This window comes from Heptranchias perlo, chromosome 28 (genome assembly GCF_035084215.1).
Source record: "Heptranchias perlo isolate sHepPer1 chromosome 28, sHepPer1.hap1, whole genome shotgun sequence".
Classification (NCBI taxonomy): Eukaryota; Metazoa; Chordata; class Chondrichthyes; order Hexanchiformes; family Hexanchidae; genus Heptranchias; species Heptranchias perlo.
The window spans coordinates 33381841-33394383 of NC_090352.1; the positions used below are offsets into that span (position 1 = coordinate 33381841).

At 45.3% G+C, this 12543-nt stretch overlaps 1 protein-coding gene across 15 annotated transcripts in view; it reads left to right on the top strand.

Moving 5' to 3' along the window:
• msi2b (musashi RNA-binding protein 2b) overlaps nt 1-12543 on the top strand; it is a 474084-nt gene that overhangs the window by 8164 nt on the left and 453377 nt on the right. The window lies entirely within an intron of this gene.

Sequence of the window (12543 nt, forward strand, 5' to 3'; positions counted from 1 at the left end):
CAATGTGCCCTCCGAAGGATGGCGTCCTTTTGTGAGCTCTGCACTGGACCGGCGGTCTAGATTATGTGACACAAGTGAAAACCACTTCCTGTTTGCATTTGGTTAGGTTTGACTTGCATTACAAAGGGGCGAAGGGTGACGAACAGTTGAGACCATACCTGTCAAATCAACCCTTTTCGTTCAAAGGCTCTGATTCCGAAAATAGACTTCCCTATTTTTCTCCCTCGAGTCCGAGGCTGGGTCTGTTCTGTGCATATGTAGTTAGCCTCTGACTGTGGTCCTTACTATTCAGGGTTGTATGCATCTCTTGCAGAGCGGTCCTTCAGGAGGCTGCTGTCGGCCCTCTGGGGTTAATGCTTGGGCCTCCTTGTTGGCAACAGTTGAAATGAGCAGTGTCAACTTTTTGGAGGAGGAAAGCAATTGGCATTTGGAAAATTGCTGCTTGAACACTCAGTAGCTGGGATTAAATTAAAAAATTCTCCTTTGTACTAAAACATTTTTTTTTGCCCTATGTCGAATATTATGACTTTTATACATTTTTGTCAATCCTTATGGAGTGGGTAAAGGGGGGGGGGTAGATTCTGTTAAAAGTCAAAGCAGTCCTGGCTGTGTGAGACTTCTGATACTGTGTGATTATTCAGATGTTTATTGAGGGAACGCACATAGCTGTGACCATTTTCAACCCTGCCTAAATCGGGCCCTGTTTACTCGGAGGCACATTAGATGTGACTTGCAAGCTGAAAATCCCTTGACAACTGCGGCCCCTTTCAAGTCCCACTTATACATCAGCAATGAAACACAGCTTCTCAATACCTTACGAGACCTCCGCCTTCTACAACTGCATCCAATTTAGAGTTGCCTTGAAGTCTTTTTTTTAATGTGTGTGTGTGTGTGTGTTTGTGTGTGTGCGCGTGTATTTTAAAAGGTTGTCGAAAAACCTTTTAAAATAAGCAGGGGTGACCTAGACGAATAAATCAGCCCAGTGCAATAAAAAGCATGGAAGGAGCAAAGAGGCACTGGAGACTGCTTTGTGGTGAGTGTAGGGAGTAGGGGAGTAAAGGGACACCGAGGGAAAGGGTTAGGTGAGGTTGTAAAGCTTTTGTTTAGCACAGAATCCTGCTTAATTTCCCACAGCTATTTTGTGCAGTACTCACAATGAGACTATCTGGCTCGGAGAGACGAGGTAGAGGGCCCAGAGAACTAGTGCTGGAAAAGAAACCTAATGTTGAATGACAGTAATGAGGTTACCAGTGTGGTTTTGTGTACAGCTCTTACATCTTTCTAAAAAAACGAACCTTTTTGCCGTATCGTTCTATCTTGCATTTTCTGTTGCATTTATTCTGCCCTGTTTTCAAAGATTCCAATCAGGAAAGCTCTGCTACTGACCCACTTTGCTTGTTGAGAGCAGGATGATTAGTGTGATTTAGGAGCTGTAGTATACCCAGTCTGTTTACCTGCACATCTCCCCTCCCCTTGATGGATAACCCCCAGAGCTGCGCCCTGTACAGCCTTTGTTGAATGCCCAGCTTCCTTTTGAGTCTTACTCTTTCTTGCTTCTCTTTGCATCTGCTTTTATGTAATGATGTGGAGATGCCGGTGATGGACTGGGGTTGACAAATGTAAAGAATCTTACAACACCAGGTTATAGTCCAACAATTTTATTTGAAAATCACAAGCTTTTGGAGGCTTTCTCCTTCGTCATTGACGAAGGAGAAAGCCTCCGAAAGCTTGTGATTTTCAAATAAAATTGTTTGACTATAACCTGGTGTTGTAAGATTCTTTGCTTTTATATAAGGCAGCCCTGCAAAGGCAATGGGTTAATGAATCCAGACAGTCTTGTGCATGGAAAGATTATAATGTAGGGAGTGGGCGTTGCACATAGTGTGCCCTCCCTTCACCCCTCCGAGGGGGTGGGTGCGGGAACAGAAACAGGGTTTTAATTTCCTGCCTTCAGTGTGCTGACTAGTGGGTCCACATTAACTTGCTGTTTGAGCAAATGAAATGCCTCCGTTAACCGATTTTTAAAATAACATAACAGGCGAAAATAGCGACAATACAAAAACATTAATCATCGCACTAAAATGAGACGGTGGAGGAAATAAAACTGCTCGGGTGGGTTCGCTGTTAGCAGAGCTGCTCAAATCCAGAGGTTCAGCCTTGGTTACGACTGAGCTCCATACAAGAACAGCGTTGGTGTTGTTAGCAGGATTTCAGTAAGGCGGAGGTGTGTCAATTTCATACCGTGTCCGCTTGAGACGTATAAAAGCACCCAGTGGTACGATTATAGATCCTGTCCTTCCAAACGTGGGTTGTGTCTGTGGAGGAGACGTTGGGCTGTATAACACAAGGGCAAAGTACTTACAGGTCTGTCATTGGCGGTGGCAGTTGTTGGAGCAATTTGAAGCAGTCAATAAAACACAAGAGAAGTATTGGCACTGCATTAAAGTGTATTGGTTGAAGTGTGATTTCTTTTTCCTATTGAGCATTGGTGCCGATTTGTTAAGTAGGACTAAGTGACTTGGCTGTATTGTGTACCATGCTGAAGATGCCCCCCACCGCCCCGTCCCCAATGTTCATTGTCATTTTGCGAATGTACAGTTATCTCTTTTTTTTTAAAAGTTTGCTCTGTCAGGTGTTTTGTTGCTGAAGTGGGATCTTGTTCTGTAAGCCAGGTGTGCAGTTTCCCCCTGTAGGCCTCAGCGTTGAGCCACAGCTCCCTGTAACGTCCTCCTGTGACTGTCCTACTGAGCTGCACCAGAGAGTCGGGAAGGAACCGCGACCTCTGCTTCTGTCGACCTTCGTCTTATCACCGTCTCTGACAGGCGGCGTTGTCCACTGGGAGAGCTGCGACGCTGTGCGTTAAAAATAACTTAAATGAACATGCGGCCCGCGGCAAGACTTAGCAACATGGGGGATATTTTTTTTTTGTTTTACTTTTGATTAGAGATAGGCTTTTGCAGCATTTTTTGATTATTTTGGTTTTAACATGGGCCAATCAGAAATGGCAGCTGCTTAACAATTTTCCTGCAGTTGTTGTTTTGCGGAACACAATTCAGTGGCAGGAACGCTGGAAAACCGGGCGTTCACCGTGTACCTTTTAAAGCTGCCGCTCTCTCTCGCACTTCTCGAGCATCCAGATCGCCATTTTTAAACCGGCATAAGTGGGGAGCAGATCGTTCATCCAGCTGTGGAGAGCGCAGGACATGCCGATTTGTGGCTCATCATCCAATTCGTAAAGCCAGGTTTAACGAGCAGAACATAGCGGTGCTGGCAGATGGCGTGCTGGAGGAAAGAAATGATCTGATTGGTGCCACCACAGTGCAATGCAGAAGAAGAATGTGGCAATGCTTAATAGATCGGGTGCAACAAGTGAAGATAGAGGCTTTAAGAGAAGATAAAGACCACTCACGGTAAGGATGCGATGCTACTGTGAAATATCAGCAGGGGGCAGATATGGGCTTAATGGGAGGTGTGTTTTTTTTACAAAAAGAAGTTTAAATGGTTCGTTCTTCCTGAGAAATGAGTTTATTTCATTGGGCCAATATGGGCACGGTGGATATTAACGCCCGGATTTTCTGATTGGAAAACTGGGCGGAGTTCCGGATTTCTTCCCACTTTGCGCCATGCACAGTTTCCCGTGGCCAGGGAATGGCGGCCGTGGAAGAGCTCACCTCATTCAGATGGAAGCTTACTTTAAATATGAATTGTGACTTGGACGTGTCCATTTCCCAGAGATGGTTTTAAAAAAAAATCAGCTGTGAGCAGTAGTTGATTCAAAGGGCGCATCAAACAAATTAATTCTGCAGTTTTGAAGCCATTTTGTTCACTGTTTTTCTTCCATTTTTGTCTTTTTTTTTCTACTGACACTTGGATACTTGAGAGTCTTTAGGGGTGAATTCCATAATCGCTGCCTGCAGTGTGGAGTGGTACTCACAGGGGGATGTATCTGAGGAAACCATGGGGCGTGTTGGATCGTGAAATGACTCTTTTTGTGGCAATTAAATTGATTTTTATGTGCTTTCCCCGCCCAGCACTGTTACTGGTATCAATGTGTCTTCCAATGGGAATCCACCTATCTGAAGACCAATGAAGAACATTCAAAACAGAGATCAATAGATTTCTAGATATTTAAGGCATCAAGGGATAATGGGATGGTGCAGGAAAATGGCATTGAGGTAGAAGATCAGCCATGATGTTGTTGAATGGCGGAGCAGACTCGAGGGGCCGGATGGCCTACTCCGGCTCCTATTTCTTATGTTCGTATGAATGCTAGGTAGGTCTGTCTACACAAGAGATGCCCACCCACCAGCACCTGCACATCCACATCTGCAGACAGATGTAAATACACCTCACCTTGGAAGATGTTTGGTGGACAGGGAGACTCCTATTCCCAAAGCAAGCTGCACCACTCCGATATGTGAATCCCCGACTAAAAGTAATATGGACGCTGCTGAGGAAGCACAGCGCACCATCACAGTCTGATCTGCTTCCAGTGACACTGCGTAAAGGAGGGCATGCCACAATGATCACAGCCAGCCTATCGTGCTTGGCCACACCTGCCAAGCTGCCACCGACCACATCTACAGATCATGGCGCACCTACCTGGCAATGACTGGGGGGAGCCAGAGAACTATCTTGACAGGGTTTGGGTTAGCAGATGGCCAGGTGTGCCGTCTGCTGCAAGGACACCCATGGCTACCACACAGCACAGGGCTGGCACATACAGTGACACTACCGGTGAGCAGCAGCGGACTAAAATTAGGCTCCACCTCCGTGCAGGCACGCTGACCTATGACACAGAGAGTGACCATGTCCCCACAACCAGCTCAAGCAGCATTGCCTCTGCTTCAGTGACCATTAGAGGGGATTGGGTGATGGGTGGCTCCATCACTTGCATGCTGACCCATGCCTGCACTGTAAGCTTCTTTTGCCTTGCCAAAAGCATCTGAACCTTTCCTCAGGCAGTAAGGATTTTTTGTCGCACTACTCTGACACTTCCCCATTAATCATCTGCATTCGTTTGAATTTCACTCGTGTGCAATTTTCAGCTCCCACCATTAGTGTGCTCGTTGTGATAATGAGCAAACTTTGGGTGTAACGGTAACTCTTCCATTTGAATCTGCGTAATGCCCATTTCAATCCATTTGTGTGGAGACTGAATCTATATTGGAGAATCTTTGCTACACAATAATTTTGAAGGGTTAGCTCTTGCTGAGACTGAGAAGTGTCTGAATTTCACACGGCCAGTTCTTCCCCGCTTAATCTACATGTTTTTTTTTTATTGTTAACGGAAAAGAAAGGGGCAGATAATAGGAGGGCAAGGGCTGCAACAGGTGGTGGTGGTCTCAGTGGAAACCGTTAACTGCGCATTAGAACAGACTCATTGACTTAATCAGGAAGGAGACTTTCAAAGGCATTGAGCCTGAGTAAATTGGAGAGGTAAATAGAACGATGAGTAGGCCTAGTGGTATGTACCATGTTTATCATACGTTCGGTGCTTTGCTGCATATGTTACATCAACATGTCCTCACACAAGTGCTAATAGTTCACATAATGACACCGTGATACCCATCTGGTCCGGTGTGCTTGTACAAATGTCTCCCCTGCACACTTCACAGAGCAAAGAAGATCAGATGATCTGCAGTGCTGGACCCACACACTCTCTGAACTTCCATCGGCACTCTCACTTGCATTAATTACCAGCATAGATTATACCACGTGACCTTTACGTAGTGAGGCGGTGGAGGAAACATGAGATTGCAGCACAGGGCACTGGTACTGAAGGGGGCAGAGTAGTCAGAGCCGATGAGATGCAGCACGCTGAATGCCCCCTCGTGAGTTACATCGAGAGACCCATCTTACTGGGCTTACTTTTCCATCACAGGGTGCTGCAAGACATGGACATTTGCCACCACACAATCTATATCCAAGGCAGTAAGTACAAGGTGCTGAGGGCAAGTTGCCTCGTGCTTTCATGTATGACGTGAACGCAGTTGGAGAATGTCTTAAGGACGACCATGAGGGAACTCGCGTGCACTGGTCTATACTTGGAGAGATGCGGCCTGGCATGGACATGTCCTCCAGCAATGACCTGCGTGCAGGGTCATTGGAGTAGAGTCTCTGTAGCCGTTTAATGCCCCTCACCTAGCTCCACACAAGTGAATGCCACTGTCATGTCCTAAAGCTGTAGGGGGTGAACTATCAAGAAAAGATGCACTTTTTAGGTTTGATGCCCTTTTCCTAAAATTTTTATTCTTCTTCAGTATTTATAAATATGTATTGAGAACAATGGGACCAGGGACTCTGGCTTGATTGCTTAAATCTTCGAAATTCTCACTTTAAATGATTTTTGTCTGGCCACCTTTTTGTCATTCAGCCTGCTTATCTAGGTTTAACAGCTTACCTTTTATTGTCTTGGCTTCATTGATCTCTGCATTCAATTTTATAGCCCCCTGGAGCACGGCGCCTATTTTGTTCCTTCCTCCTTTTTTTTTCCCACCAATTCTCTCCCCTTTCCCGGCGGCGGTGACTCCTGACGAAGATTGTGTGTTCACGGGCAGCCATCGCTGTTTTGTACCTCCCTCAACTGACTATTCTTCACTCGCGAGCCCAGGCGGTGAGTCTCAAGCAGGCAGTTCAACTCCGTCATTGCCGAGTCCTCTCCTCTCCTGCCCGTCTCCTCGTCTATCCTGTCCGCACATGAATGTTTCCAGCGGGGATTAGTGATCGGGCGATTTTATTTTTCTCCAAAGCCCCTCACCGGCCTCGGTCTGGTGCTCTGAGGGTCAATTACAGCACTTGAAACACTGCCCTGGCTGAGATGGGCTGACTGCGACCCTTCCTGGTCTGGACGGCGGCACAACTCATTGGATAAACTTACGAGGTCATCGGGGAAAGTGGTGCGTCACCCATTTCATGACTGCATCCAACCTGCAGAGACACCCCCACCCCCTGTGCCCTTACAAAAAAAAAACAAAACGAGTGAGAAAATCACAGCAATGGTACTGTTATTCTTGCTGACCCTGATTTGTGCGGATTGGGTATTGTTTTTTTTGCCCTGCGATGTTACGACCCAGCGAAGTGCCAGTGGGATGATCTTGAGAAACGCACCGCATGGCACGTGGTGAAGTAGTCTGTTTGTACTCTGTAGCAACAGGACCATCGCAGTGACCCCGAGTCCAGACGGTGACAGCACTAATGAACCTGTGCTATTGGTGATGTCTAAGCAAGGCTGCTCTTCGCTTTTTTTTTTGTTTCCCCAGTATGGAGATCAGGAAGTTGTTTAATCAGCAGCAGGGATGCCTTCAGGCCGCTTTTAGTTTTATTTTTTTTTAAAAAGGACCGTCATGATTACTAATCTTTTCCAAAACCACGTCGTTTTCACTTTCCCTGTCGCAATCTCTCCTGCTTTCTTTCTTCTCCCCTTTCATTGCAGCTGTGAAGTTTTATCAGCCTCGCTGCGCGATCTCGCGGGGCTTGCATTGTTACCATCTCAACTTCTGATTGAGGCCGTCTGCCACTCCTGGGCTTTGATTGTGCTCTTTTGTGACACAGTCTCGGGCTGCGTCTCCTGCTCTGCCTGCAGGATCTCGATGACACTTTCTAGAGACACTGAATCATGCAGCCTCCCGTTGTGTAGGCCTTTTGTACTCTTGCTTGATTACTATTGAGTTCTGTAGCTCGGTCCCTGTTGTGCTTTGACTTGGAAGGGAGTATTATGTTAAGAAATATATGTATATAAAAATGCATGGCGAACACTCGGTGATGTGGTTAGCTTTTCAGATCATCAAGTAATGAGCTGTGCACTACGTGGTAAAGCACCCATCCCAACATCCAGTTCTGTTACTTGATGCACTGGGGCATTATCGAGCTGTACTCAGTGGGATTGTAGCACCTGATACTCCCATGTCCACTTTGGTATATAATTAACTTTCATAACCTTTGACAGCCTGGTTTGAGGGAGTTAAACACTATTGTAGTTTTGTGGCAAAAAATGGCCATTATAGATGGAACAGGGGGGGGACAAAAAAGCCCATCGCTTTTTAAAAAAAAATTTGACAGGAAAGAGACTTTGTGATTGAGGAGAGAGCTGTGTCTGCCTGCAGGAGTGTGAGTGTGTCGGGGAGGAAGGTGAAAAGGTGGAATTCTCCTCCCCCAACAGGCTGTGGATGCTGAGGGTCAGTTGAAATTTTCAAGACTGAAATGGACAGATTTTTGTCAGGTAAGGGTATCAAGGGACATGGTGCAAAGGCAGGTAAATGAAGTTGCATTACAGATCAGCCATGATCTAATTGGCCCGAGGGTCTGAATGGCCTACTCCTGTTGCTATGTTTCTGTGAAAAGGCCTTACGGTAATGTGGGCGGAGAGAGAAAGGGGTTAACCCATGACTGTAGTAACCAGGATTTAGACCCTGTAATAAGAGGTTTGTTGTAAACAGAATAAATCCCTGTGTAAATGTCTGTCCTCTGCAAGGTTTTAAACCATTCCACACTTCCAGGATGTTAGGTGAAACACAATAAGGCAAAGTCTGCAGAATTATCAGTATTTGTGTGAAAGCTTCGGTTTTTCCTTCATTCTTAAGGACCCCTCTTCCCAACCTCCCCATTGTTCTTTTCCCTCCCTATGTTTGTTTTCCTAATGTTTGGTGCCATTTTGATTCGTGGTGTTATTCGAGAGCTGGTAACCCTGGTTGCGTGTGTGACATCAATGTGTCATGTGACCTGGGCCAAGAGAGACCTATTAATCTTGAGAAAGTGTTTACTGCCATGTGCATCTGCCGTGCTACAGAATCCAAGTCTCTGAAGGTAGCGTTGAGACCAGGTGCTGATGTGCAGGTTGCATTGGCAAATGTTGTTTGTGCTTATCCTCTAGAACGGAGGAGCTTTAACCATCTCCGTACTGGGTTTCCTTTTGCAATCGTCTTTTTTTTTTTCTGTGGGATACCTATACTGAATAAATCCCCCAAAAGCTTTTTTGATTCCTCTTTTATTTTTGCTTTGTAAATTAGTCATTTTAATTCCTAGATTTTCCCAACCAGCCTCCCCTCACTAGGGATGGGTCAGGCTATGGTCCTATGGTGAGTGTAGCAGGCTTGGGAGGGAGAGGTGACTTTGGACCTATGGTCCCTGAAGTTTTCCACCGCTGGGTGTTTTCCTCGCCTCATGTCTAGGTCGCTCCTGAAGAGTGGCCATTTGCCTGAGCTTCTGGAGGGGAAGCTGACTTTACCTTAGCAAGAGGCGATGCCTTCAGAAGAAGAGGAGGAGAGAAGATTTGAAAAGACGAAAAACCAGCCACTGGCAACCTTTCCGACAATCTTGTTCTCTTGCCGTTGCTTAAGAACGCTCAACCCCCCCTTCCCTCAAGCAATGGTAGCAGCTTGAGTGACAGCCCTGGGACTGGAGTCTGTGACCGTCTGGCCAGGAGACAGATGGTCCACCCCCTGTGCCACCTTGCCCACCTGTAGTATTAACTGAGTAAACCAAATGCATTTAAGGAGAAGCTATAAAAGTACATGAGGGAGAAAGGAATAGAAAGATATGTTGATTGGGTGAGATGTAGTAGGGTGGGAGGAGGCTCGTGTGGAGCGTAAACGCTGGCATAGACCAGTCGGGCCGAATGGCTTGTTCCTGTGCTATAAAATCTATGTTAAAATTTCTCCAACCTGACTAATGAAAGAAAAATAGCACTGAAATTTGCCACAGAATAGAGTCTGCTCTGAGACGAGGAGACTGAAAACCTACTGAGCAGAATTGTTCCTTGATTTATAGGAAGTAACACCAATTCTGCTGAATTAATGGTTGAGGAGCAGTTATACCTCTTGAGATGCAGTGCTGTGTCCAGAGGTGTAACAGAAATCAATTGCTATTGCTCTGAAAGTGACAACTTTTTCCTTCTTGTTCAGTTTGCAGAAATAGTTTGTCAACACTTTGTGGTATGAATTACATTATATCCTAGTTCCATCTGTCCTGTCCTGAAGACACTGGCCCTCTTGCTGGGCACCCGTCAAGTGCCTCTCCCAAGTGAGTCTCATTCATGTGTGAGCCTCAGTGATGAGTTGGCGTGCTATTTGATTTCAGGCGGCCTCACTGCGGAACCCTGTCCTCACACTTTTCCAGAGGGAAAGGGGAAGAATCATTGCATAGCAATGAAATTGTTACTGCCTCAGCCCATCTGTTGCTGAAACTCTCATCCATGCTTTTGTCCCCTCCAGACTCGACTATTCCAATGCTCTCCTGGCCGGCCTCCTGTCCTCCACCGTCCGTAATCTTCAGCTCATCTAAAACACTGCTGCACGTATCCTATCCCCCACCAAGTCACACCTACCCATCACCCCTGTGCTCACTGACCTACGTTGGCTCCTGGTCCCCCAAAACCTCAAATTTAAAATGATCACCCTTGTGTTTAAGTCCCATCGAGACCTCGCCCCTTCCTATCTCTGTAACTGTGTACCGCCCCACAACTCTCTGAGAATTCTGAGTTTCTTCTCTTGTGCGTCTCCCATTCCCTTCACCCCATCATTGGCAGCTGTGCCTTCAGTATTCCAGTCCTACACTCTGGAATTCTCTCCCTAAACCCCTTCACCTCTCTTCCTTTAAGACCCCTCTTAAAACCTATCTTTTCAACAAAACTTTAGTCACCCCATCTAATGTGTCCTTCTTTGGCTTGGTGTCCATTGTTGTCTAAATACACTTCTGTGAAGCACCTTGGGATGTTTTACTACGTTGGAGGTGCTACATAAATGCAAGTTGTTGTCGTTGGTATCTGGACGATTTATTCCTCCTTAACCCAGAAGAGCTGAGGTGCATTGTAGCATTCCTGCCATCACCCCAGCCAAGAACAGCTAGCGCAGCACTAAGTGGGGACCAAACCTGGGAGTTTCTTGGTTTGTGTGGTCAACTACTCATTGGATGTATCAGTGAGACATCAAGGGGCGCATATTATAGAGTATATTATACAGTGCAGTTTATAGAGTGATGCAGTATAGTGGTATGGTAAATATGGTGGGTTCTGCAGTATTTACTATATTGGTTGGACCTGATAGTGGTTAATTCAAATTGGCAGATGATTGAGGTTCCATTCTGCAGAATGCAGTCGTTGCAGATGTGGAGGAGATAAACACTCTATTTTACATAACAATTTTTATTCTTAGAGCATAGAATACAAATGAGTGAAAACTTTGCATTATTTAAATATGAAGAGGGCAAATGTTTGTTTTTGACTGCTTAAATAGTTTACTTTGCAAAAGTGACTTGAGTTAAATTGTGCAGGATGTTCGTTAAAAGTGCTCGTGTTTCATCAGATTACTGACCCCATGTCCCACTGCCCCCCCACCGACCCCGATCGGGCCGCATCTCCCACTGCTCTCCCCTACCCAGATATGTCTCCCACACAAAGATATTGTCCCATTTTTCATTGAGGTCTTTCGCTAACCACCTCCACCCTTTTAACCTTGTACAGGTTAGTCAATATTCCAGTGGATTGCCTGCGGAATTGCTCACAATAAGTCAGATGGTCCTTTTTTTAATGGCAGGAATGTTATACCATCTAACCCACAGTGCATTATTTTGGTGTTAAGGCCCTTTGTGCTCTTTTAAGGCCATAAAATCTAAGTGTTGTTAAGTAAACGCAGCCTCAGATCAATCGGAGTTTAATTGCCGTATCCTGAGCTACAGTGTATGGAAATTTCAAGCTCCAGGTCAACAACGAAGTTCCTTATTTTAAAAATAGCTTTGTATCTGTGATGGAGTCTGATGGATGCTTGCTAGACTTTTAGCTAGTGTATAATTACATAGTGTATTTATTGCCCAATGTATATTGTACATAGGAAATATTGTACAATGTGCAGTATATCACATTGCAATAAAGCTTCCGAGTTTAGGTGTTACATCCACGATACTGAACGGCCATAATTGTGAAGTGTCAGTGTTACCTACAGCATTGGAATAGTAAAGGATTCAAATAAATTTGATCCAGAGAGGCATTAAATATCCAAACTTATCAAAGAAAGAGACTGCAGTGGGTCATAGGGAGCACTAAATGTCCAGTGGTTTATGTTACTGTAAAAGCTTGTGGGCAGCTGAAAGAAATTCTGTTCCCCAGGATACTAAATGTTGTGTGTAACTCTGGGGCTGTATACAGATGTCTGGATCATGTATTTATTTCCCTGTAATCCATTATTGAAATAAAGTGTACCAGTCACGTGCCACTGAATCCCTTCAGAGCACCAGTTGTTGTCCTCTTTATACCGTTTCATCACAATCACACTCAGTGCGTGAACTGAATAACAACAACATGCGTTTATATAGCGTTTTTAATGTGGAAAAAAGTCCCAAGGTGTTTCATAGAGGTGCAAAGAAAAAATAGATGCTGAGCCAAAGAAGGAGATACTAGTAGAGGTAAACAAAAGCTTGGTCAAAGGGGTGGGTTGTAACCAGGAGAGAGAAAGAAAGAACTTGCATTTATATAGCGCCTTTCACGACCTCAGGACGTCACAAACCGCCTTACAGCCAATGAAGTACTTTAGAAGTGTAGTTACTGTTGTA